Source organism: Elaeis guineensis, chromosome 7, assembly GCF_000442705.2.
Source record: "Elaeis guineensis isolate ETL-2024a chromosome 7, EG11, whole genome shotgun sequence".
Taxonomy (NCBI): domain Eukaryota; kingdom Viridiplantae; phylum Streptophyta; class Magnoliopsida; order Arecales; family Arecaceae; genus Elaeis; species Elaeis guineensis.
Window position 1 is genome coordinate 14908328 of NC_025999.2, and position 24883 is coordinate 14933210.

General features: G+C 32.4%; 3 pseudogenes; 2 read left to right on the top strand and 1 right to left on the bottom strand.

The window, feature by feature from the left end:
• The first annotated feature begins 11991 nt into the window (after positions 1-11991).
• On the top strand, positions 11992-12524 carry LOC140859279 (flotillin-like protein 3; annotated as a pseudogene).
• Positions 12525-13092: 568 nt separating this feature from the next.
• LOC140859280 (flotillin-like protein 4) lies at positions 13093-15449 on the top strand (annotated as a pseudogene).
• A 6463-nt stretch (positions 15450-21912) lies between these two features.
• LOC140859281 (uncharacterized) lies at positions 21913-24305 on the bottom strand (annotated as a pseudogene).
• Positions 24306-24883: the final 578 nt, after the last annotated feature.

Below are 24883 nucleotides of genomic sequence, written 5' to 3' on the forward strand. Positions count from 1 at the left end.
CAAATTTCATCGAAAAAATTAGTTGTTGCTACTAGCCTTGGCATGAACTAATTAAGTCAGGAGACATCATTTAAAATTTTTGTGGTATTATTAGTTTAAGATTGTAGTTATTAAATATCGAAAATAAGTTAATGCTTTATCAGGGCTGAGGATCAAAAACCACTTGCGTATCCATGCGTCTAATGACATATGGAATTATCTGGGGGTATCAATATCGGGTAAAAGATTATCTTCAGCAGACTATAGTGGGTTGAAAACATATTCTAGAAAAGATCAGAAGGTTAGAAATGGAAAGCACTCCCTATTACGGGAAGAGTCACATATGTTGACCAAGTTAGTTTTTTCTACTCCTCCCATTTGTTTGATCTCCAATTGTACTATTCCTACGAAGGTGTTACTACAACCGAAAGGCATAATGAGGAATTTTTTATTGGGTTCCTCAATTGCTTCTAGGATGGTAAATTTACTATGTTGGGATTGTGTATCCTAGCTGATCCGAGCAGGTAGTTTGGGTCTTACTTCTTTGGTGGCTCAGAGTGGCTTTATGTTGACACAGAGGGGTTGTGGGTTTTTCTTGTGAGAGCAAAATATAGGGCATGGTTGCTTACGCTACTCCAATGTGTCCATGAGCTAGTTCACCTATTTGGAAGAAACTGTCCATTTGCTCCCATGATTTTTTCTAATACTAGATGGATGGAGGGTAATGGCACTTCTATTGAGGTTATTCAGGACCTATGGATTTTAGACATTCCTATTGCATATTGGCCTGCTCCAGATGATACTTGGTCTTTGGCATGAACATTAAAGTTAACGATCTTATGGTTGTTGGCAAGCATATAGAAATCGGTCTATTCCTATATTGGATGGTGATCTTGCAGATAGGTTGTTTTGAAGGCCTTCATGCACTACAACAGAACAAGATATTAGCGATGAAAAAAATTCATCACTAATAGCCGATTTTCGTCACTAATAGTTATTAGCGATGAAAATTTTATCACTAATATTTAGTCATCAATAATGCCATCGTTGATAATTTTTTACGACAAAAAATTTTTTTTATCGTAAATAAAAAATATTATCGATGAAAAATTTTCGACGTTAAAAAAATTATTTTTTTTAAAAAACTATTTACAATAAAAAATTTTAGTCATAAAAAAATATAATTTGCAACAAAATAAATTATTTATGATGAATTTTATTCATCATTATTAATTTAATTAAAAATTTATGAAAAAAAAATTAAAAAAATATTAGCGATGTAAACTTTTCATCGCCAATATAGCAATTTCCAACAAAAATTTTTATCGCTAATAAATATTAAATTACTAGCAATAAAAATATTTTTATTGCTATTAATTTAAGCAAAAATTTTTATGAAAATCAAATTTTAAAAAAAATTAGTGACATAAATTTTTAATCATAAATATGGTTATTTATGATGAAAATATTTTTATCACTATTAATTTAATTAAAAATTTTTATAAAAATTAAATTTAAAAAAATATTAGTGATGTAAATTTTTCATCATAAATATAGTTATTTTAATGAAATATTTTTATCAATATTAATTTAATTAAAAATTTTTATAAAAATTAAATTTAAAATAATATTAGTGATGTATATTTTATGTTGCAAATATTTCAAATTCTAACGTATATTTTTGTCACTGTTAATTTAATATAAAATTTTAATATTTTTAAATTTATTAAAAAATTTATTTACGATCAATTTTTCATCGCTAATATATTTTTTCATGATCAATATTTCATCAAAAATAATTCTATCACTAATAATTTATAGATATTTTTTAAAAAATAATTTACGAATATATATATTTAATTTATATTTATAATATTTTTTATAAATTAAAAATAAAAAATTCACATAATAAACTCATAAATAAATTTCATCATTTTATTATATTAAATTAAAATTATAAAAAGTCTAAAATAAAAATAAAAATCTACATAAATAAGCCGTCAAGTGTCGGCATCTATAGAAGGAGAACGGGCTGGGGAAGGAGAGCGCTCGGATAAGCTCGGATCGACTTGCTGCTATCTTATCAGCTACATCATCTGCTCTATTTGCAACATCCACTCCATCATCTGGATCTAAAGTCACTGGTACTCATTGACGCATGCAGTCAACTCATCAGCTCGCTGCTCAGTCTGCCTCTGCACCTCTGCCAGTCGAGCATCGCAGGCAGCATGGATGTCAGCCCTGGATGAGCGTGAGGATGAGAGAGTAGTGATCCCATGCCCTAGACCCCTAACATAACAATGTCTCATACCAAGCACCTCATCACAGATCTCGTCATCTATGGGTGCGGTCGAGCCCTTAGGAGTAGGCTGGAATCTGATGTCTATCATATGGTCCTGGAAATTAAAGTTATAGCTATTTTAATTTCGTACTAAAAATTAAACTGTGAATAAAAAATAATTGAAAAAACATACAAAGAGCTCTTGGCTCCCCGTCGTCCACTCTCTTGACCGTTGCTGGTGGGTCTGCTGGTAGATATCGATCTTACCAGGAAGCTCGCCACTCTCAGCATTTCTCTATAATTTGGAATAATTAATTAATTTTTTTTTTAAATAATTAGAAAATTATATACTAATTAAAAATTACTTACCATCTGCTCCATGTGATGAGCGAACATTCTTGAACCCTCATAATGTGGTATGATCTATCTAGCCTGATTTGCGACGTTCTAGACACATCTTCTCTATACAGTTAGTAGTCAAATTAGTAGGTAACAAACTAAATTTAAGAATAAATGATTCAATCATTAAACTCTAAAAAAAAGAAGTTTAGATGTGTAACCTGATATGTCGGATCCTTATAATGTCAGGCATATGATAGTCCAATCATCCATAGTAATGCTGTCATAAGGCCGTTGCTGTGCTGCCTCCATCCCATGATCCTGCATCACATAGTACCAATGCTGATAGATGTGATGGCGATAGTCATTGAAATGCAAAGATAAATAAGCATCCATGTCTCACCGCATATGATCCTCCTTAAAATCAATAATATCAAAAACACCCTGCCAATAACAAATATTAGAAAAATACCATGCTAATTAAATATTCATAATATAATTTATTTTACTTGTAATTGAGTGTAAAAAATATCTCTCTGAGCCAGTACAATGTGATGCCAATCGAAAAGCATCATGGGGGCATAGCTGCAGCATATGATGCCCAACTCAATCTGCCACGGCTCGCACTATCTCCTAATAGGCCTGGTGTAGCCAAATGGTATCTCGATATGGAGACACTATCCCGGATGCTCGCATCTCCAATGCTCTAGAGCAAGGTTCTTCGATGGACCTCATCCTTGCCTCACTACTGGTGGAGACTGGCCTAAAACAACAATAAATCAATCATTAGTATAATAGCTATCTAAATAAAAAAATCAAATATCATTATATAAAAAGTATAATAATACCATTCAGACCCACCTCACTCAAACCCGTCTTACAGGGACCTGCCAGTGCAGGACCCTCTGGCGATGGAGCTGGTGCGGCTGTGGAAATCGGTGAAGGTGCCTCAACTTTCGGGGTAGACTGCGAATGCGAACGTCATCGTCTATCTCTTGGTGTCATACCTATAATTTTTGACATATAAATGAATATAAAAATAAAATTTAGATCACGATCTGAATTGGATCAAGGTCGAGATCTCGATTTAGATTGAGATCCAGATCGAGATCTGATTAGGATCTGCGTTGGGATCTAGGACATCCAACAATAAGATTATTACTTTTCCAAAAAATCCGATTACAGGACATTCAAAAGTCGATCTCGATCAAGATCGACTCTTGAACGAAAATCTATTGCTCAATACAATTTAACTATCATCTCGGAACATACATTCGAAAATAAATTTCTAATTTATCAAAAAAGAGTAACTCTGTATTAAAATTTTTCATAAAAAATTTCAGTAAATTTTTTTTCTAAAATAGAAATATTTTTTATATTTAATTATAATAAATAAAAATATATAAAAAAGCACATAAAATAATTAAATTATGATAAGCAACAGCATTGTGCATTGTGCTAGCAGAACAAAAAAATTTATGAATTTCAGTAATAATACTAAAAAATTTATGCAACAAATATAAAATAAACTATAAGCAGTTGAGCATGTAAAATAATATTAACACAAAATAATAATAACAAAATCTATTCTCGAGGACTTGATAGTTTTTTATTTTTTTAAAATATTTTTTACCTAAAAATAATAAATAATTTTTAATTTTTTTAAATATTTTTTACCTAGTCATATTTTTTTCTAAATATTTTTTCTCGTAAATGAGCTCCGAACTCGGCCTCCCACGGCACCGGCACTGTCACACACCTCGTGCTGCCCGGACTCGGCCCTCACGACCCCCGCTCCTATGATGCCAATGCCGTCACACACCCCGCGCCTCCCAGACTTGGCCCCCACGATCTCCACTCCCACAGCATCAGTGCCGTCACACACCCCACGCCACTCGGACTCGACCCCTACGACCTCCGCTCCTATGGCACCGACACCATCACACACCCCTCGCGAGCTGTGCCTTGTGGCACCGCCACCCTCTCCAACCCCGCACGATCCGGATCCTAACTCAGATCCCGATCAATTTCCGATCTGGATGCCAATCTGAATCGAGATCTCGATCCGAATCTCGATCTCGATCCAATTCAGATCGTGATCCAAATTTTATTTTTATTAATCAAATAATTAAATATTTTTATTAATATTTTATTTTTTTTATTTTTTTTATTTTTTTATTTTTTTTTCTTTCTTTTTTCTTTCTTTTTTTTCCCCCTCCTTTCTCTCTTCCCTTTTTCCCTCCCCACCGTCACCCACCCCTCCCCGCCGTCGCCCCCTCCCCAACCCCGTCTGCCCCAACCATCGGTCGTCCCCTCTTCGACCCCATCTCCACCGACCGACCCCGTCCCCGACCCCGTCTCCATCACCGTCGGCCTTCCCCTCCCCTACCCCATCCCCCTCGGCCCCATTCCGCCCCCAACCCCATCCCGCCCACGTTTCACCCCCGACCCCCTCCCCGCTGGCCGACCTCCTCCCCGGCCCCATCTCCATCGCTACTGGCAGCCCCCTCCCCGACCCCATCCCCCCCGACCCCATCCTGGCCATGTTTCAACCCTGACCCCCTCCCTGTCGGCTGACCACCTTCCCGTCGGCCGACCCCCTCCCCAGCCCCACCTCCATCGCCGTCGGCCGCCCCCTCCTTGGCCCCATCCCGCCCCTGACCCCATCCCATCCCCCGACCCCATCCTACCCCCATTTCGCCCCCGACCCCCTCCTCGCCCGCCGACCACCTCCTGCCAGTCGACCCCCTCCCTATCGGCCCCATGGTGCCGCTGGCCGCCCATGGCCCACCCCCCTGCGGACGGCTCTGCCCCTCGGTGGCCCGATCAACACAAAAAAAGGGTTAGAACCTTACCTCCAGCAGACGGTGAATGGCGAGCGGCGCAGACGGCAATGGCGATGGTGGAGAGGGGCTCGCCAGCGGGAAGAGAAGAGGGGCAGAGCATGGAGAGAGGAGAGCTTAGAGAGAGGGAGAGAGGAGAGCTTAGGGAGAGGGAGAGAGGAGAGGAGAGAGGAGAGAGGGGAGAAGGGGTGAAAGAGGGTTTTGCATGAAACGACGTTGACTTGATGTGCATTGAAAGAATCATTATTAGCGATGAAAATTTAATTTCCATCACTAATAATTCTGTTAAACAACAAAAAACATTCCCCACTAAAAAAATTTTTTCTCTAAAAAATTATTTATGATGAAAAAAGTTTTCATCATTAATTATGTTATTAGCAATGAAAATTTAATTTTCATCACTAATAATTTTCGTCAAAAAAAATTTTTCCCCCAAAAAAAATTTTCTCGCTAAAAAAAATTATTTGCAATGAAAACAAAATTGTTGCTAATAATTCCTTTCAAAATTTTCCCCATGAAAAAAACTTCTCTCTTAAAAAATTATTTATGATGAAATCTAAAAAAATCATCGTTAATTAGCTTATTAGCAATGAAAATTAAATTTTCATCATGAATAATTCTCGTAAAAAAAAATTCTATACTAAAAAAATCTTCCCTCTAAAAAAATTATTTGCTATGAAAAAAAATTCATCATCAATAAAATTATTAGCAACAAAAATTAGATTTTTGTTGCCATTAATTCTCCAAAAAATAAAAATTCTCCACTAAAAAATTTTTTCCTCTTAAAAAATTTTGCAAAAAAAATTATTGATGATGCAAACTAAATTTTCATCATTAATAATCTTATTAACAATGTAAATATAGTTTTCATCGAAAATAATTTTAGCAAAAAAATTTTCTCCAATAATAATTTCATAAAAAATTAATTTTAGATTTTTCTCACTAAATAAATTTTTCATCCAAAAAATTTAATAACAAAAAATGACATTAAAAAAATATTTGTGATGAAAAATAAAATTAATTTTCTTTAATCTAAAAAATTTTGGTCCAAAAAATTTTTTCAAAATAATTTCATCAAAAATTTAATTTTTATTAATAAAAAAATTTTATATAAATAGTTAATTTGTGATTTTTTTTCAAAAAAATTATGTACATGAAAAAGTAGCTTGGCTATCCTTTGTAATGCATGCTTTTGTGGATCTAAAATATGTTAATGAGCCATTTTATGTTCATATGGTTTTATTAGGGTTGATGTTGCCCAGCTATGCAACCCAAGAGGGGGGGTGAATTGGGTTTTAAAGAATTTAGGCTTAACTAATTACTTATGAAAAATATATATCAAAAGCTTGATGAATGAGGAGAGAGACTTTAGTTTGAGATTAATTACTTAAAGCAAGAATGCAAGGATATAATGGAGAATTAAAGAGAAACAATAAAGTATGCCACAAACACAAGGATTTATAGTGGTTCGGTGCCAACCTTGCACCTACATCCACTCCCCAAGCTCCTACTTGGGAATTCCAATCCACTATACTTTGTATTCAACCCGAATACAAACATCGAAACCTCCGACACTAGCTATCCCAAGCTAGTCCACTTGTTTCCCGGGTACAAGCCGACCCAATACACTCCGATTTCAGGTTCGGATCAACCTTCCCTTGTTTTGGAAACCCTCCAAAACAAAAACAATTACTCACAAGATAAAATCAGTTTAGAGCACAAATAAGTACAAGAATAGCTCCTTAAATGAGCGAGTATAACAATAAATACGCTTTACTCAAAAGAAGAAGCCCTTCTTTGATTTCCTCAAAATGGATGAGAAAAGGAATAAATGCTTGAGGAGTTGGTGAGCTTTGATTGAAGGCTTCTTGAAGGCTTTAAATGAGCTCTTGAATGAGGTTGAGAAGTTGGCTTGAGAAACCCTCTCTTGAATGCACTTGAATGCCCTCTTGAATGCTCTTTCTTTTCTCTTTTCAAATCTCTTGAATGCCTCTTGGATATTTTTTATGTCTCTTCTTGTTGTTTTCCACCTTTTGAAACCTTTTATAGCCTTAAGAAACAAAGGAAAACAAACTAGGCAGAAAAAGAGCCGTTAGAGCACAAAAGGTGAGCATTAAAAGCAACTAAATCTGGCCAAAAACTAGCCGTTACAGGCAAATCCCGTCGTAGGGGTCGACTCATGAGTCGACTCATGCTTCAGGGGTCGACTCATGAGTCGACCTCTGTTGCAACATCCAGAAAATCAAGTTTCTGGAAATTTTGGCCCACACTAACAGAAGTCGACTCATGAGTCGACTCATGCCTTGTGGGTCGACTCATGAGTCGACTCACAAGCCGTGCCAAGCCAAAAAGGTCGCGTGCCAACAGGATTTTTGCGTGCCAATCAGCTCATTGTGCCATGAGTTGACTCATGAGTCGACTCATGCACTTCAAACCTTCATAACTTCAAAAATATAAGTCCAAAAATAATGAAATCTTCACCAATAGATCACAAATCATTTGTTCTACAAGATGATACTATCAAATCAGAGTTTTGATAAAATTACAATTTTGCCCCTGTAGAGCATAAGGACTTTTCAAAATAAAAAATATTTGTATCCCTTCAAACTGTTTTGTAATCATCAAAATCAATCTAGGAGCAACAGTTGATCAATTAAGTGATCTAAAAATTTAGTGATATTTTTTATATGATTAAGAACTATGATCGGCACAAGGATTTATAATCTGACAGAATTTGATTTCTATCTTTGCAGCCATGCTGGTATAAAGATATTATTTTTTTAGTATTTTTTTTCTCATTATTTTGTTTCTCGAGGTTAGGAGGGGCTTATTTGCATAATCTAGTTTTATCTAATTTTCAAAATATTTTTTATCAATTTATCTATATTTTATTTTTATTTAAGGGATCGGCAGACCAACACATTATCATGTACTGTTGGATGATAACTATTTTTTTGCTGAAACATTACAGATGTTAACTAACAATCTTTGTTACACGTGAGTTAAAAATTTTGATCGTGTTCTTATATTTTGACAGATACCTTATTTGGACTAATTTTTAGGTGATCTGCTAGCCTTTGTTTCTATATAGAGTCTGATCTTTTTGATAGAGGATCGACATCAATTAATAGTTTCAGAGATCGGATTGCTGTGGTGCATCATCTACTGTAGATTAAGGATAGCATTCAAGAAGTTATATTTTTCTGTTAAAGATGTTATAAGATTTTATTGTCATAAGGGATTGTTGGCCAAATTTTTTTGGGATGGTTTAGAAGTAAATGACACAATTTAGTCCATTGAATAGTTAATAAGGTTTTATTCTTTATATAGTTGGAAGTTGATATTTCATCTGAATCAAATTCCTCGCATTTAATTTTTTCTGAGGCAGTTTGCTACTGGATCTTATAGACGGTTGATTCGGTTATGGATGAAGAATTTTGTTACATCATTTGATAAAATCTAGATATTGAGATAATGATTCTTTTTTAGTATCAAAAGTTATTTTTTTAAATTTTTAATTTTTTTAATTATTAGCAATGAAATTATTTCATCATAAATAATGAAGTATTTATGATGAAAACTTATTTTCTATTGCAAATAGTCAATTATTTATGATATTTTTGCTATTTCATTGTAAATAATCTATAAATTTTATATTTTTTAAATTTTTTTATTTTTTCATAATATTGGTGATGAAAATATTTTTATCATAAATAATTGACTATTTACAATAGAAAATGAGTTTTCATTATAAACACTAAGTTATTTATGATGTAATATTTTTATCATAAATAATCTATAATTTTTATATTAAATTTATCATTTTTTTAAAAATATTGATGATAAAAATATTTTTATCATAAATAATGGACTATTTACAATGTAAAATAATTTTTTACTGTAAACACTATATTATTTATGATGCAATATTTTTATCATAAATAATCTATAATTTTTATATTTTTTAAATTTTTTATTTTTTTTAAAATATTGGTGATGAAACTATTTTTATCATAAATAATGGACTATTTATAATGAAAAATAATTTTTCATCACAAACACTATATTATTTATGATGTATTATTTTCATCATAAATTATCTATAATTTTTATATTTTTTAAATTTCTCACTTTCTTTCAAAATATTAGTGATGAAAATATTTTCATCATAAATAATTACTATTTATTATGAAAATAATTTTTTATTATAAATAATAAATTATTTATGATGAAATATTTTCATCACAAATAATCTATAATTTTTATATTTTTTAAATTTTTTATTTTTTTAAAATTATTGATGATGAAAATATTTTTATCATAAATAATTGATTATTTATGATGAAAAATAAGTTTTCATTCTAAATACTATGTTATTCATGACATAATATTTTTATCATAAATAATCAATAATTTTTATATTTTTTAAATTTATCATGTTTCAAAAATATTGATGATGAAAATATTTTCATCATGAATAATGGACTATTTATGATGCAAAATAGTTTTTCATCATAAATACTATATTATTTATAATGTAATATTTTTTTCATAAATAATCTATAATTTTTATATTTTTTAAATTTTTTATTTTTTTAAAATATTATCGATGAAATTATTTTCATCATAAATAATTGACTATTTATGATGAAAAATAATTTTTTATCATAAGCACTATATTATTTATGATGCAATATTTTCATCAGAAATTATCTATAATTTTTATATTTTTTATATTTTTTATTTTTTTAAAATATTGATGATAAAAATATTTTTTATCATAAATAATTCACTATTTATGATGAAAAATAAGTTTTTATTGCAAACACTAAGTTAGTTATGATGTAATATTTTCATCACAAATAATCTATATTTTTTATATTTTTAAATTTATTATTTTTTTAGAAATATTAGTGATAAAAATATTTTCATCATAAATAATAAACTATTTATGATGCAAAATATTTTTTCATCATAAATACTAAATTATTTATGATAAAATATTTTCATGATAAATAACCTATAATTTTTATATTTTTTAAATTTTTTATTTTTTTAAAAATATTGGTAATGAAAATATTTTTATCATAAATAATCAACTATTTATGATGAAAAATAATTTTTCATTACAAAAATTATATTATTTATGATGTAATATTTTTATCATAAATAATCTATAATTTTTATATTTTTAAAATTTTTTATTTTTTCAAAATATTGGTGATGAAAATTTTTCATTATAAATAATTTAGCATTTACGATGAAAAATAATTTTCATCATAAATGATCAATTATTTACGATGTAATATTTTTATTATAAATAATTTATAATTTTTAAATTTTTAATATTTTTTATTTTTTCAAATATTAGCGATGAAAACTTTCATTGTAAATAATTGATATTTGTGATGAAAAATATTATTTATCATAAATACTCTATTATTTATGATGTAATATTTTTATCGTAAATAATCTATAATTTTTAAATTTTTAAATTTTTTTATTTTTTTCAAATATTAGAGATGAAAAATTTTTATCGTAAATAATTGAGTATTTGCGATGGAAAAAGCTTTTCATCGCAAATACTCAATAATTTCTCCACTTATGTGGGAACCATTACTGTGAATTAAGATAATTTTGAAGTCCACCTCTAATCCCCTATTAGACTCCTTTGCATGAGAATCCAATGGCCCTAAAAGGATTGGAGTCTAATCTTCACCAATCTCAAAATAGTATTTTTTTTAACCACTTATTTTCTAGAGCTAACTAATTCCTCTCATAATATAATAATGCTATTAATTATTCTTTCCATAAAAAATAGCCCTTCTTGTTTGGGGTTCTAATAGAAATTTTGTTAATGAACCTCTTTTTTATTTAGGGCTTGGGGTTAGATACCAAATTATTCTCATCTTTCTCTATATAAATAGTGCGTGCTAAAAATGAGAAAATATATATATATATATATATATATATATATATATATATATATATATATATATATATATATATTAGAAAACTTGCAACTCTGATGATAAAAAAATTATTAATTTTATTAATTTTTTAAAATTAATATTAAGAGAAATGTGCCAAATTTGTTCCAATAAATTTTTCTCTGAACTAAATGATTTTTTGTTCCATTAGGCTCCTTTGAATAAGAATCCAACGGCTTTTGGCCATAGCACAACTCTAGTCTAATCAACATCGATTTCAAAGTACAGAAAATATTCTATAGGCCACCAAATCAGTATCTTTTAAACTTTACCAAAAAAATAAAATGAAATAAAAGTTTAGTATCTTTAACCACTTATTTTTCGGAGTTAATCACTCCAATGAGATAACAAGGCTATTAATTATCTTCCCATAAAAAATAGCCCTTCCTTTTCCGGGTTGGGCTGGGAATTTGATGAACGAGTGTCTTCTTCCTTGTCTAGGACTCGGAGTTAGAGACCGGATTACTCTCAGCTTCTGTATATTAATCTGCCCTCCAACCCATCCATCTTCTCACGCAAACCTTTGTGCGAAAGGAAGGAGGAAAAAAAAAAAAAAAGAATGGTTTTGTGGTACAAGGTTGCGAGCGCGTCGTGGTAGCTGGCCATCACCGGCGCTGGGATCACCGATATAAAGCTAGAGAAGAAGGCATGGATCCTCTTGGGCCGGTCGTGCACCGTCGTTGACGTCTCGCCAATGAACTACAGGTTCGAGGTGCAGGCGGTGAGCGCCGAGAAGCTCCCCTCCATCGTCCCCGCTGTGTTCACCATCGGCCCTCATGTCGATGACCACGAGAGCCTCATAAGATACGCCTGGCTCATCTCCACCTATGACCAGCTCTCCAACCACGTCAAAGACCTTGTCCAGGAAGGCGAGACCCGTGACCATGGAGGAGATCTCCAGGGGACAAGTCCTTCAGACAAGAAGAGTTTCAGAAGGTCCCGATGGAGCTGAATCAGTTCGGCCTTTTAATCTATAACGCTAACGTGGAGCAGCTCGTCGACGTGAGCCGGCATGAGTTCTTCAGCTATCTGGCCAGAAGTGGAGACCAAAGCATCGCCGGTCTTAAGAGCCTTATGAAGACAACCCCGTGATCCGAGCTCATAACATTGCCGATCTCTTGAGCGAAAATATTCAAAACTCCACCATCGCCGGCATTTCTGATCCCAAAATATCAAAGAAGGTACATCTGGGGAGAATCGTTTTGCTGATTCAGTTGGTAAGATCAGACATTTTAAATTTTGCATGTTATTGTGTGTCAGCTTTAATCTGAACAATTCCAAACACTCTATATTATATAAAAAATAATTTAAAATTTTTTTTTCTTTAGACCTTCAACAATAAATTTTAATTCAACCCTCAAAAATCTTAATATATGTTCAGGTTTGGATTCCAAGATACAATCTTCAGGTCTCATCATAGAGAAAATATTGAGTGTTTGGGGTTATTCAGTTTAAAACTGATACGCAATAACCAGCAAAATTTGAAATACCTAATTTTATCAACTGAATCAGCAGAACAGTTCTTCCCAAATGTGCCTTCTTTAATATTTTGGGATCAGAAACTCCGGCGATCGTGGAGTTTTGAATATTTCCGCTCAAGAGATGTGCAATGTTATGAGCTCATCTCGGTCTTAAGGCTCTTAAAACCGTCGATTATGAGATGAAGGTAGTAAACCTTTGCTGCATATTCTCCATCAGTCTATGATCCTTAGATGAATGATTCTTTGAATTGTTCTCAAGTTACAAGAATTATACTTTATTATTTAGAGGTCTTATTGTTCATGAAGGTAGTAAAGTTTGTCATGATATCTTTTAAGAAGCAGCCTTATAAATTCATTTTCTATTCAAGTCAATGATAGATGTTATTGTAAAGGTCTTATCGTTAATTCTTTAGTCTGCTATAAACTTTTTTAAATACCTAAAAAAATCATATTAATAACCTTTTCTTTGCTTCAATATATTTTTACATAGAATATCCTAAATCTTTTTGTCACCTTAATTTTCTTATATCTTTTCCTAATTCTCAATTACTATCCCCCCAAAAACTGAAACTCTGGCTTCTGTCCATATATCCTAGTTAGTCTTAAGTCTATTTTAAATCAATCATGGTTCTTTAAATTTTAGATTGGATTCTAATCTAAGTTCAGCTATTAATGCAACAAACCAAAGCCTAATTTTAGTGGGCCTTCACCACTGGAGCTAATTTTGTTTAAGCAGGCACTAAATGATTAGGAGTTGTGATTTACAAATTTTTAACTATGTTTTCTATCCCATCAATTCATAGAAAAAGTGGGAATGTGACATTAGGGGAATGGATTGAGTTTATTTAGGGGATAGTACATAATTATCTAGGAAACTTAGGCAGCGCATGTATAGGAAGGAAATTTGTTTGTTTATACTTGCTTTACTATTTCAAGTAATTACAAGCATCATTTTGCTTCTTCGAGCAAATTGACTCACAAAAGCAAAAAAAATATACTGATTCTCAATATATAAAGATGACTTTCCGTAGCTACTCTTAACAGACTTTATTAATGTACAAAGTTATCCTCCCTTGGTTATGTCGGATAATTGGTTTATTTAGTAAATAGATATGCTTTTGTAACAAAATTATCTCAAGTTTCCTAGCTTAATCCCTCCGTAACGTGTTTTACTTAAGCGGCTAAGACCTTTTGCCAGGAACATATAAAAAAATATATTGTTATCATAGAATTTCAAAAGAATTGTTAATCCCTGATTATATTTCTTTTCTAAATTAGACTTTTTTCCATGAGTTAAACATGTTTTCAAAGGTCTCCTGCTATGTCTTTCAAGATAAGATTTAATATTTTTATGACTAGTTATTGTAACTAGCTTTCACAGGAAATCCATCACCTAGAAGAGCAAGAACAATTTTTTGTCAGGTGGTCATGTTATTTGAATTAACCATTAAAAATAAGTGATAGCTTTTGATATATAAATTTCACACCTGTCAGTATACTTTCAAACAATGCCATACAATTTGCATATCGACTCACTAATATTAACTAACTAGCTTTTCATTTGGAAGAGAAGAAGAAGTTTTAGTCATGGTATCTTGTTATTTAATTAACTAATCCTAACTAGCTTTCATTTGGAAGAGTAGAAGAAGGTTGTAGTCATGTTGTCTTGTTATTTAAGTAGTTAATTAACTATTAAACATAAGCGATAGCTTCTGCTCTAGAAATTAGTTTCAGATCTGATAGGACATTTTCAAAAAATGCAATGCAATTTGTATATTGATTGATTAATCTTTCTTTCATTACATGAATCAGTGAGAATGTTGATTTAGATTTACTTCCATGCCACACCTAGCTCTTCCCTTCTTGATGTGGGGTCTGCATTCAATTCAAGTCCCACACATCAAGGAATTTTGTTGAATGTTGTGGTTTATTAGCCTTCAGGCTCCCTTCATTACCCTTGTTGTTTGAGCAAAAGAGAGGATAAGTTTCCGAAGATATAGACTATTAAAACATATTTTTTGAATTACCAAATATTTCCAATTATAGGTTCAAGTAGCCAATTGGAAGCTGTATAATTAAGAAGCAGAAGATTGCTAAAGCTGCACTCTATGGGAAAGAGAAGGAAGTAGAGGGATGTCAGACCATAGCTGAAGTAGAAATTTTTTGCATGCTAGCAATAAGCTAATGGAGAGTTGTATGCAAAGAAAAAGGAGACCGAGGGGATGCTTTCCCTCGCAGAGGCCCAACGATTTTAACTTCGCAAGCTCCTTGAATCCCTCAAAGGAAATTATGCTGCTCTAAAAGGCTATCTCCTGATCAGTAATGGGACTTACGTTAATATCCAAGGATCAATGCTAAGACTGCGAAGGGGACTCTAGCCAAAGATTAGTGTTTGGACAAATGGTGGTGAGACCACTGATAGGGGCTAGAGCAGGAGGTGGCCGGAGTGTACCGCATGCTACCACCTCTATTCAAGATAGTTCAAGAGCAAATAGGAATGCTACCACCACCATAGATGGGCCAGCTCACCAACTAATCTGGCAACTAACTTAGGAACTTATGATAGAAAGAAATGCTTAGATTGAAGGTTGATAGGACTTGCTTTTTCATTTCTTAAAGAGTATAGTTGGTAGGATTACTTTCTTTGTTCTTGAGCTTATTCTTGGTTTGTTGCATGTTTGAGACAATATCAATTTCTATTTAATAGTTCATGGTAGACTTGCAAAAGTCATCTACATTACTGCATTATTATAAAAGCCAAGACTGGATATATACTCTTGTGGAAAATGCTCCTCATGTGGATTCAAAGAAACTATGGGTAGACAGGAGACTATTGCATAGACATTATCCTACACTAGGGCTCCAAATGGTTTTCTATTGTTTTTATCAACCATTTCTCATGTCTTTTAATTTAATCTCATGAATGCTCTAGATTTATATTCTTAGGAATTGATTTAACATCTAAAATGTTGTTTTCTCAAGAAGCACTTAACTATGCATTGTTTCATTTATCAAATAATATTAGTCATGCAACTTGTTTACCATTATTTACCTAAATGTATTTAGCTATGAGACTCATCTATTTCCATAGTTCTGGTCATTCTTTAGTAAATGACCATCTTTAGAGTGTATACATCAATGTGACCCCAAATATGTCATAAATCCATGATGTTAGAAATCAAAAACTATTCTTGAGTTACTCACATGGTTCATATGTCTTGAGATATAAGAAATATATGAAAAGGATATCTAAAATTGCTAAGAGTTCAAACTTTATGTCCATTATTTTTTTGATAAAAACTATGCATATTAAAAGTTTGCCAGAAAGGCACTTCATATTATTTCAACATTTTTGGGGTCATGTAAATGCTAAAAGGATCAACCATCTAACTGATATTATACTTAAAAATAAAGAAACAAAACTAATATATATATATATATGTGTGTGTAAATTTGATTCGTTTGAGACAACTATAGGTGCTTATGTATAAAGCTTCCATCTTTTCAGAAAAAAGTTTAGAAAGATGAGATCCTCCACTTGGTTCAAATATGCATATCCTTTGAGTCTGCAACCCTCTACCGCCACCCACCCCACGCCCCCCCCCCAAAAAAAAAGGCACATATCATCTTAATGAAAATAAAAAAAATACTTAAGTCGTAGATGGATGGACTGAGACCCACAACTCAACTGCTTTAGATTTGAATCAAAACTGAGAACAACTAAAAAATTTTGGATCCACATTTTCAATTTCACTTTGAGCTATAATATGGATTATAGCAAAATTCAAACTGGCAAAACAAGGCACCATTGGGATTCATATTCAACTCCATGGACCGTAAATTCTCACATATCAAACTTGAAGTTCACAGTGCTAAAAGCACCACTCATAAGATGAATAATGAACCCTAAGCCTGAAAAATAATGATTTATGATCATCAGCAACATATCATGAAGAAGTTATTTAGTTTCATAGTATATAAGTAGATCTATTAGTGAGTAGCACATATATTCTAGGAAAACAACCACTAATTTGCTCATTAATTAATTTGCTTTTTGTCAAAAAAAAGAAAAAGAAATGAAATGAAGCAAGCTACTTGTGGACAAACTCCACTCTATTTAGGAACAAATGTCTCCCTCAGAGCCACAACAGAGAAGGAAAAATCAACTTATTCTAGAATTAGTTAATCTGGATAGTTGATTTAGTGAGTGGGGGTGTTCAGCTATTTTCACTATAGTATAATGGAACATTCCAATGCAAAAATACTCAATTCCTGATGCTTATAAGCATCACAAAAAATGATCTGTCCTTTTTCAAAACATCGAAAAAGAATCATTACATGAAGTGTCGAAACTAATATTGCCTACACTTTGTGAAAGCATCGATAAGTTTAAAATACTTTTTGATGCTAGCAAAAGCGTTGGTATATTTATTAATGTCGATGCTTATAAACATCATCAATTCACAATAATTGCTGATGCTTATAAGCGTCGGCAATTTGTAACCATTGCCAATGCTTTAAAGCATTGGTATTTACTAAATTTGAAAAAAAATAAAAGACACACATCTGAAAATAATCTATATAATAATACATATATCTATCCAAAATTTATAAAAAAAATTTAAACACCAACATAAATATAATAAAGACTGTGTAACATCATAATCAATATATATCCAGATAACAAAGTACCACAGGTCCAGTATGATTAAGGATGACTTAATCATTATCTTGTTTCATAATAAAGACTATATAACATTAGATAGCCCAATCTGGGGCATGAAGACCTAAAATTGAATCCCACAAAGACTAGCAGCTTTAGTTCTCAGTGTTCTTCAATAGACACTGCAATGCCTCATGAAGGACAAATGGGATAAAATATAAAGATATCTCAGTTATCATTTATTTGCTTTGCCTGCAAGTCATTCCACTTAAGCTTAAATTGATCATTTACAGACAGCAACAACTTAAATGCAAGATAAGTGTATTTGAGAGAATAGCCCCACATAAAGTACCCTAAAAGTTGCTTAATCCAAGAGAATCTATCAAGATGAGATATAGCTAATGATAGAAGAAAAATCAGATGATAAAAAATGACATGAAAAATTTTGCATAAAAAACAGCACAACTGAAAATTGCTTCTCATTCATGGCTTTGAAAACAATGTATTCATCATCCGATAGCCAATCCAAAAGAATAGTTGAGTACCTCGAGTCGGAACTTCAGTGTCTTTCAGAAAAAAGAAACACATATATAATTAACCATATATATTTCAAAAAATAATGTTAAGGTATAAATTAAGATGTGGGGCTAATTATGATCTCTCTTTACTGCAGGCTTGCAATGGATCTCCTAACATATCAGAAATGCAATAGGAAGAGCAGACCAGTTGCATGACCACCTGATGGTGAATGCTTGAAGCTCATTCCATCTTATGGCAATCTTTAATACAGAAAATGTATCAGAACAAAGTACATGAAAGTGTGCAAACTGAATATAATGAGGTTCAAGTTGCTTACCAATTTACCAGCACGGTCAAAAATAGGAAACCTGTGGTACATTGTGTGGTGTGGGTTTACACTATATGAATACAGGCCATGTTCCATCCATATGGGTTTACACTACATGAATCAAGATATATTCAAATTACAGAAATGTCTCAGAACCAGCTCTCAACCTGGCATAAACCTTTATATTTGTATCGGTTTCCAACCTAAGATAGCTTCGTGAAAGAGAAAGGCTCACCATGAAACCTTGTGGGCAAGGCAGCAGGAAGAGATATCAAAAATCTAAATCCCACATTTTAGCAATTGCAAGAAGAAATTAATCATTCATGTTACTGCAACTATGGAAAACAAAGTTTTTTTTTTTTTTTGATACAAAAGGAGAATACTGCACATAGTACATAGTCACCAAAATTTATTAAAGAAAGAGAGTACATAAAAACAAGAGTGAAAGGGAATCCCTACCCACCCAACAACACTAAAAATCAAATTTCAAATTTTCTGACCAGCAACATTCAAAAAATTTTGAAATTTAAATTTCAAAAAGAGAAACTCTAATAAGTTGCCGTTGGAATGGATCAACATCGATCTCCGAAGAAAAACATCGGCGACTAGCACATCTTGAGAGAAAAGGAGCATTAAAGGAAAAACATCGTCAACCATCACAACAAAGAGAAGAGCGTCGTTGACCAAACCTTGCCAGCGACTGATGAAGCCTGGCAATAATCCATACAAAGGATAAGAGAAGGGAAAGAAAACGACTTGGCCTGACCCAACCATCCGCCGTCCACAGCCAAAAGAGACTGGTGAAGAGGAGTGAGAAAGAGAGAGAGGGGGGCTAGACCAACCATCATTTGTCATCTGTTGGAGGGAGAAAACCACCAAAGGGAAGAGAAAGGGAAAACTAAGGTTAACAACAAGCTATGCTGCTATCTATCTTCCATGCACCAAAAACCCATTTTTGTCAGGTCTTTCGTGCTCTAGTTGTCTTGTTATAAAATTAGGCTAATCAAAAATCAAAGAAGCCAAAGTTCTTAAATTATGAACATACAATGTGCACTCAAAAATCTAAAGCAATAAACTTTGTAAAAATATATCTCATACACCCAAAGCAATAAAAATCTGATTTAACAATGGTGTACTCACACAAAGTAAATATCTAAATATATGAATCGGAAATAATGTGGATTTTTCGGGCAGTGCTAACATAAAGACATGCTGCCAATTTCATTTGTCAATTTCATAGCCAGATTTTTTTTTTACTAAAATTAGATGCATTTTAATAAATCAAAAAAAAAAAATCTTCAGCACCTCACCCTAAAAAAATGATGAAGCGCCCACATTCTGCACAAAAAGATAGGCAGATAAATAAATAAAAAGACAAGGGCTGCAGATGTCTCAAACCTGTGAAAAGAAAGAATCCACACCTTCCCTTGGAGCATGGACGAAAACCTAAAATTCAATAAAATTTTTTGTGGATAAGAAGTAAATGCAATGTATTGACAGAAGATAGGAAAAGGCTTATAGCTGGTACTCTGCATTGCACTCCACCACGAAGTGACCCAAGAATCTCCCCCTCCTTCAACACCCCATTGATTAAGGACTTAAAAAATACATCTTCAACAAACACTCCATTAGCACCATCCATATCTTGCAGCAGTTGCTGCAAGGAATTCCAAACAGCTGGTAAGCTCAGTGGAACTATGATACCCCTTGCAGCATTATGAACCATAGCAGTGATACGTGAAACATGTTGGAGTATACGGCTGTCCACCTTCTAGTCTTCCTTTTAACTAGGCAGACGATAAAGAACTAGTTGGCAACATATAATAGAATTTGGGAAGGATGGAGGATATTCGACGCAACATATAACAGAAGGGAGATGTATCACATATACAATTGCGATAAACAGTTGCACCCACACCGCACAAATCTTATGGAGACACAATAATGAGGAACAGCCTAAAGATATACAATATGTTAAGGCACTTCTTCAGTCTTTTAGCTCCATCAAGATCTGCACAAGTATCAAAAATCACTTATGAATAGATTTGCATCAATAGACAAACAACAATAAATTTCCAACAGAGAGGAAAAGAGATTGTCTATTTCAAATGTGAAGTATACAAATATAAAAATGTAGATTAACATATGCAAAAATGGACGTGTTGTTTTTGTTCCATACACATTGCTGGCATCGAAAACCATTTTTTCTGCATGAAGTACTTAGTGAAACATTTGACATAAAGCATTAAAATGAAATTTTGAATAAAGAAGACATTTCATTAGTTAACATAGTTTAGATAGGTCATTGTTGGACTAACCTGACTCAAGAAGCAAGAACCCATTGCATTTCTTGTCCTTACATCTATAACCTTCCAGGATAGCATTTTCTCGAAGTTCCTCATATGAATTCTTGACAGTTTGACAGCAAAATCAGATCTTGAAAAATTCAAAATAAGTAGAAAGTGAATTTCAAAAACAAAGGGAAAAGGCCACTAAAATAAATAGATTAACCAAAAACTTTGGCGCAGCAAGAACTTCTGCAGGTGAAAAAATATTGCTTGAGATCTTTTTGTCGTGTTTGAATGGTCTTTTTGGTAAATAAGTGGGAGTTGGAGGGGTGCAACCCAACGCAACTACCTCCCATGGTAGTGTTTGAGTGGTTACTGCATTCTCTATATAACTTATCAAGACCTTACAAGGAGAAAGATAATAGTAACTTCAAAACCAAGTCCATGCAAACAAACACAAAAATAAACAAGATAAAGAATCAACATGTCGTAAAGAATATGGGTATGCAAACAAATATACATGCATACACATTTATACAAGAATTCAAACACCAACATAAACATAATAAAAACTATATAACATCACAATCAATACATAAATCTGTCCAATTATAACAAATTCAAACACCAATATAAAGTCACAATAACATTCCATATCACACAATAAAGTAATGATTACACTGTCCATCATGTTCATAAATTACAATCCACAACTAAAGAGAAGACATCAAAAAAAATCTATAAAACTTAAAAGAAATATAGAGGCATCAGGTTATTAGTCATTCGTAGAATCATGACCGTCAGTAATTCCATGACTACTAGAACTATCAGGAAACTACAACAAATATATAAAAAACTTCAGTGTTGACAATACGAAAATCATAATGCAAATTAAATAATTAAGTATATGAATAAAAATAAACATATGTATCCTAGAAGAGTCCACAAATATCTATAACATAGATGTCAAATGATCAATCTAAGTCTTCATGATGGATATTATTGTGTCATAGTTTTGCCTTATCGCTTCCACCTCCGCCTCCACTTGTGCCTGCACCTACACTTGCACCTATGCCTGCACCCACACCCACCCCTCTATCTAGCCCTCCAACTGCTCCTTAATCCGTGCCTCCACCCATGCCTCCACCTGCTACTCAATCCATGCCTCCATCCAAGCCTCGAGCATAGAAATATCTGTATGCTAGAGCTTCTCTCTAGCATCCTAAGTGTATCGACGTATGTCAGATAACTGAATGGGGGTAACTCCAACTCCATAACCCTTCACTCGACCATAGCGGTTCAATCCCAATAGCTCTGTCATCACTTGAGCCTCAACACGACTGGCCTCCATAGATGTCGAGGACTCACTAATATGCTCTACAACAAGAGATGAAACTCTCTCCTATATTTAAGAAAAAAATATATTAATTTTATAATTAAAAATAAAACTATAAATCATAGCATTGCATGATTATAAATACATATAAATATATCTCTCGACTCGTAAGTAACAAAACGATCATCTCAATAAACATGAGTCGTTATGTAAAACTCCACCTAACCAGGCTCCCTCCCATGGTCATCCATTTACAAAAAACATAAATTTTATAAAATATATAATCCATAAATTTGAATTGACAAGCTATAAGAGTTTCAATAAAACTTATACATATCATGATATTATGATACATGATACATAGTTTTAATATGAAGCATGAGGATCATATATACATCAAATTAGTCTAAAAAGGTTTATAATATGCCAAATATTTTTGAAAAAAGCATACATATTCTTGTCTGCGTCGTGCATAGATCTTAAATCCTGATGTATGAGGAATAGATTGAGCTGCTTGTGCAACTCTATCAATATCAAAATATGCCTACAAAATAAAATAAACAGTGCAATATATCTTATATATATCTAATTATGTACACTAGTAATTAATATAACATAAGATATATGATGAATGCATACAATTACTTGTCCCTTCTCAGAGAACCAATAATGGACAAGCTTCCTCCATTGATGAGGTCTACATTAAGAGGATAGATACGAGCAACATCATCCTCTGCCAAACCCTCTCTCTTGTAGTTCTCTTTAGCATTACCTTAAATTCTTTCCATTTTTGATTAAGGGACTTCAGCACCCATTCATTGCTATTTGGAAGGAGTATAAATTTACTCTACAACAAAGCAATGAAGGATATTCAAATATTAAACAACATAATTAATTAAGTATAAACAAATTAACATAAATTATTAAGTTATCTTTTTATCTTTACTAATCATACAATTTGAAGCTTATATGCATAAAGCATATTATTCCATCTAGGATAATTCAAAGGGACAAAGTTGACCCTTTCGTGCGATAGTACCAAAGAAGCTCATTAATAATTTAGTCACCTTGTTGATGAGCTACCCCATCTGATTGCATCAAATGATGAACCTCTCACCCTCAACTAAATGCCAAATATCTCTAGCCCATGTGGATCCATGTCTAATCTATGCTCTCATGAATGCATCTACAATAAAAACAAAATGAAACTAATATTAAGAATCAATCAACAAAATTAGTACTTAAATCTTAATACTCATGAATATATGATACTTCTATTAAAATATCCAGATATGTATCTCATCCATAATAAGATCCTCCACAGTAGGAGGATCCTGCTATGACTCGGGCTGTTGCATGGATAAAGAACGACCGACATCAGAATGCTATGCAAATGATGAAGGACTGGCCTCAAACTACTGTAGTTGCCTCGACTATTTGGACTAATCAAAAGACAATCCACCCTGGGAAGTATGTAACTCTATATCATCGAATCGTCTGTGTCAAGACCATGATGTCACCAACATTCACAATAGAAACAAAAATCAATAACATAAATTATGAAATGATATATATAATACTGATTAAATTGCTAACAAGAAGCAAGATCTACGAAATGAACATGATAATATAATAAATGTATATATCTTAAGTCTCTTATTAATTAAAAATAGTCAATATTTTCTCTTTCAATATCCATCCTAATTAACCAAGCTTGTTATATTTAAATCATCAGTCGATGTAAAATCATAAGGCATAGACTACATATAAGTCTCATCATCCTCTACTTCTAATCTTTTTCCCATATCATATAAGTCTTAGGTGTCCTTACCACAATAGCTCATTCCTTATCTTTTGGAGTCTTATATAAAAAAAAACTTGATGAGCTTGAGATGAAAAAATAAATGGATTATTCTTTAATAGCACATCAGTATGTATCAGTCTTGAAAAATTTATAAGTGTAAATCTATTCATATCTTTTTTAAGCCCCTTGGTGAGTTTATATCCATCTAGTTACATCAAAATAATATAACTTTAAGTTTTTCATAATAATCTAACTTAAAAATATTCATAAGTATACTATAATAAGTCTTCCAACTTACTTCCACCACGATGCCACTATTCTGAATTTTTCTAAATTTTTCATATTTTTTTGTATGAAATTTAAATCTATTAATGATGAAACCATTATATCTATTCACAATATTGTTGGGACCTTGAGCAATGGTAATTAATTCCTCTGAATAGTTACTCTCCATCATCATTGGTATCTAAAAATCATGATAAAATTATTAATGTATTATTTGATGCTTATAAATATGCTCCAAAATTAATCCTTTCCCTCATATAGATGACTAATCTGTTTAAAAAGTCATTCAAAAAATAACTTGATCAATCATCATTGCTCAATCCTTTGGTTAGGTCGAATGCTATGGTTTGCTCATCTTTGAGCAACCAAAAAATTACTACAAAAAAGAATTAATTCATTAATTAGGAATATTATATGATGACAATGAAATAAATCAATATATACTAAGATATATGTCATTATGAAGTAGCACATAATGATAGACTTGTGCTAGGGATTTTTTATTAAGAACACACTTTCAACCTTCTCCAAAACACTTTCAGCAATGGAGAAATATTTTTTTCATGCCTCCCTTTTTCATTGTGAAACACTTCCACGCCTAGAAAATAGGGTGTGAGGGCTTAAGAGGCGTGGGGACATGTGGCTAAGTTCCTTATTTGATTAGGTCAAGGTCTAGGTCCAAATCCAAATCAAGATTGGATTCCTATTTAGATTGGGTTAGGTCCAATCCATTAGATTTTAATGAAA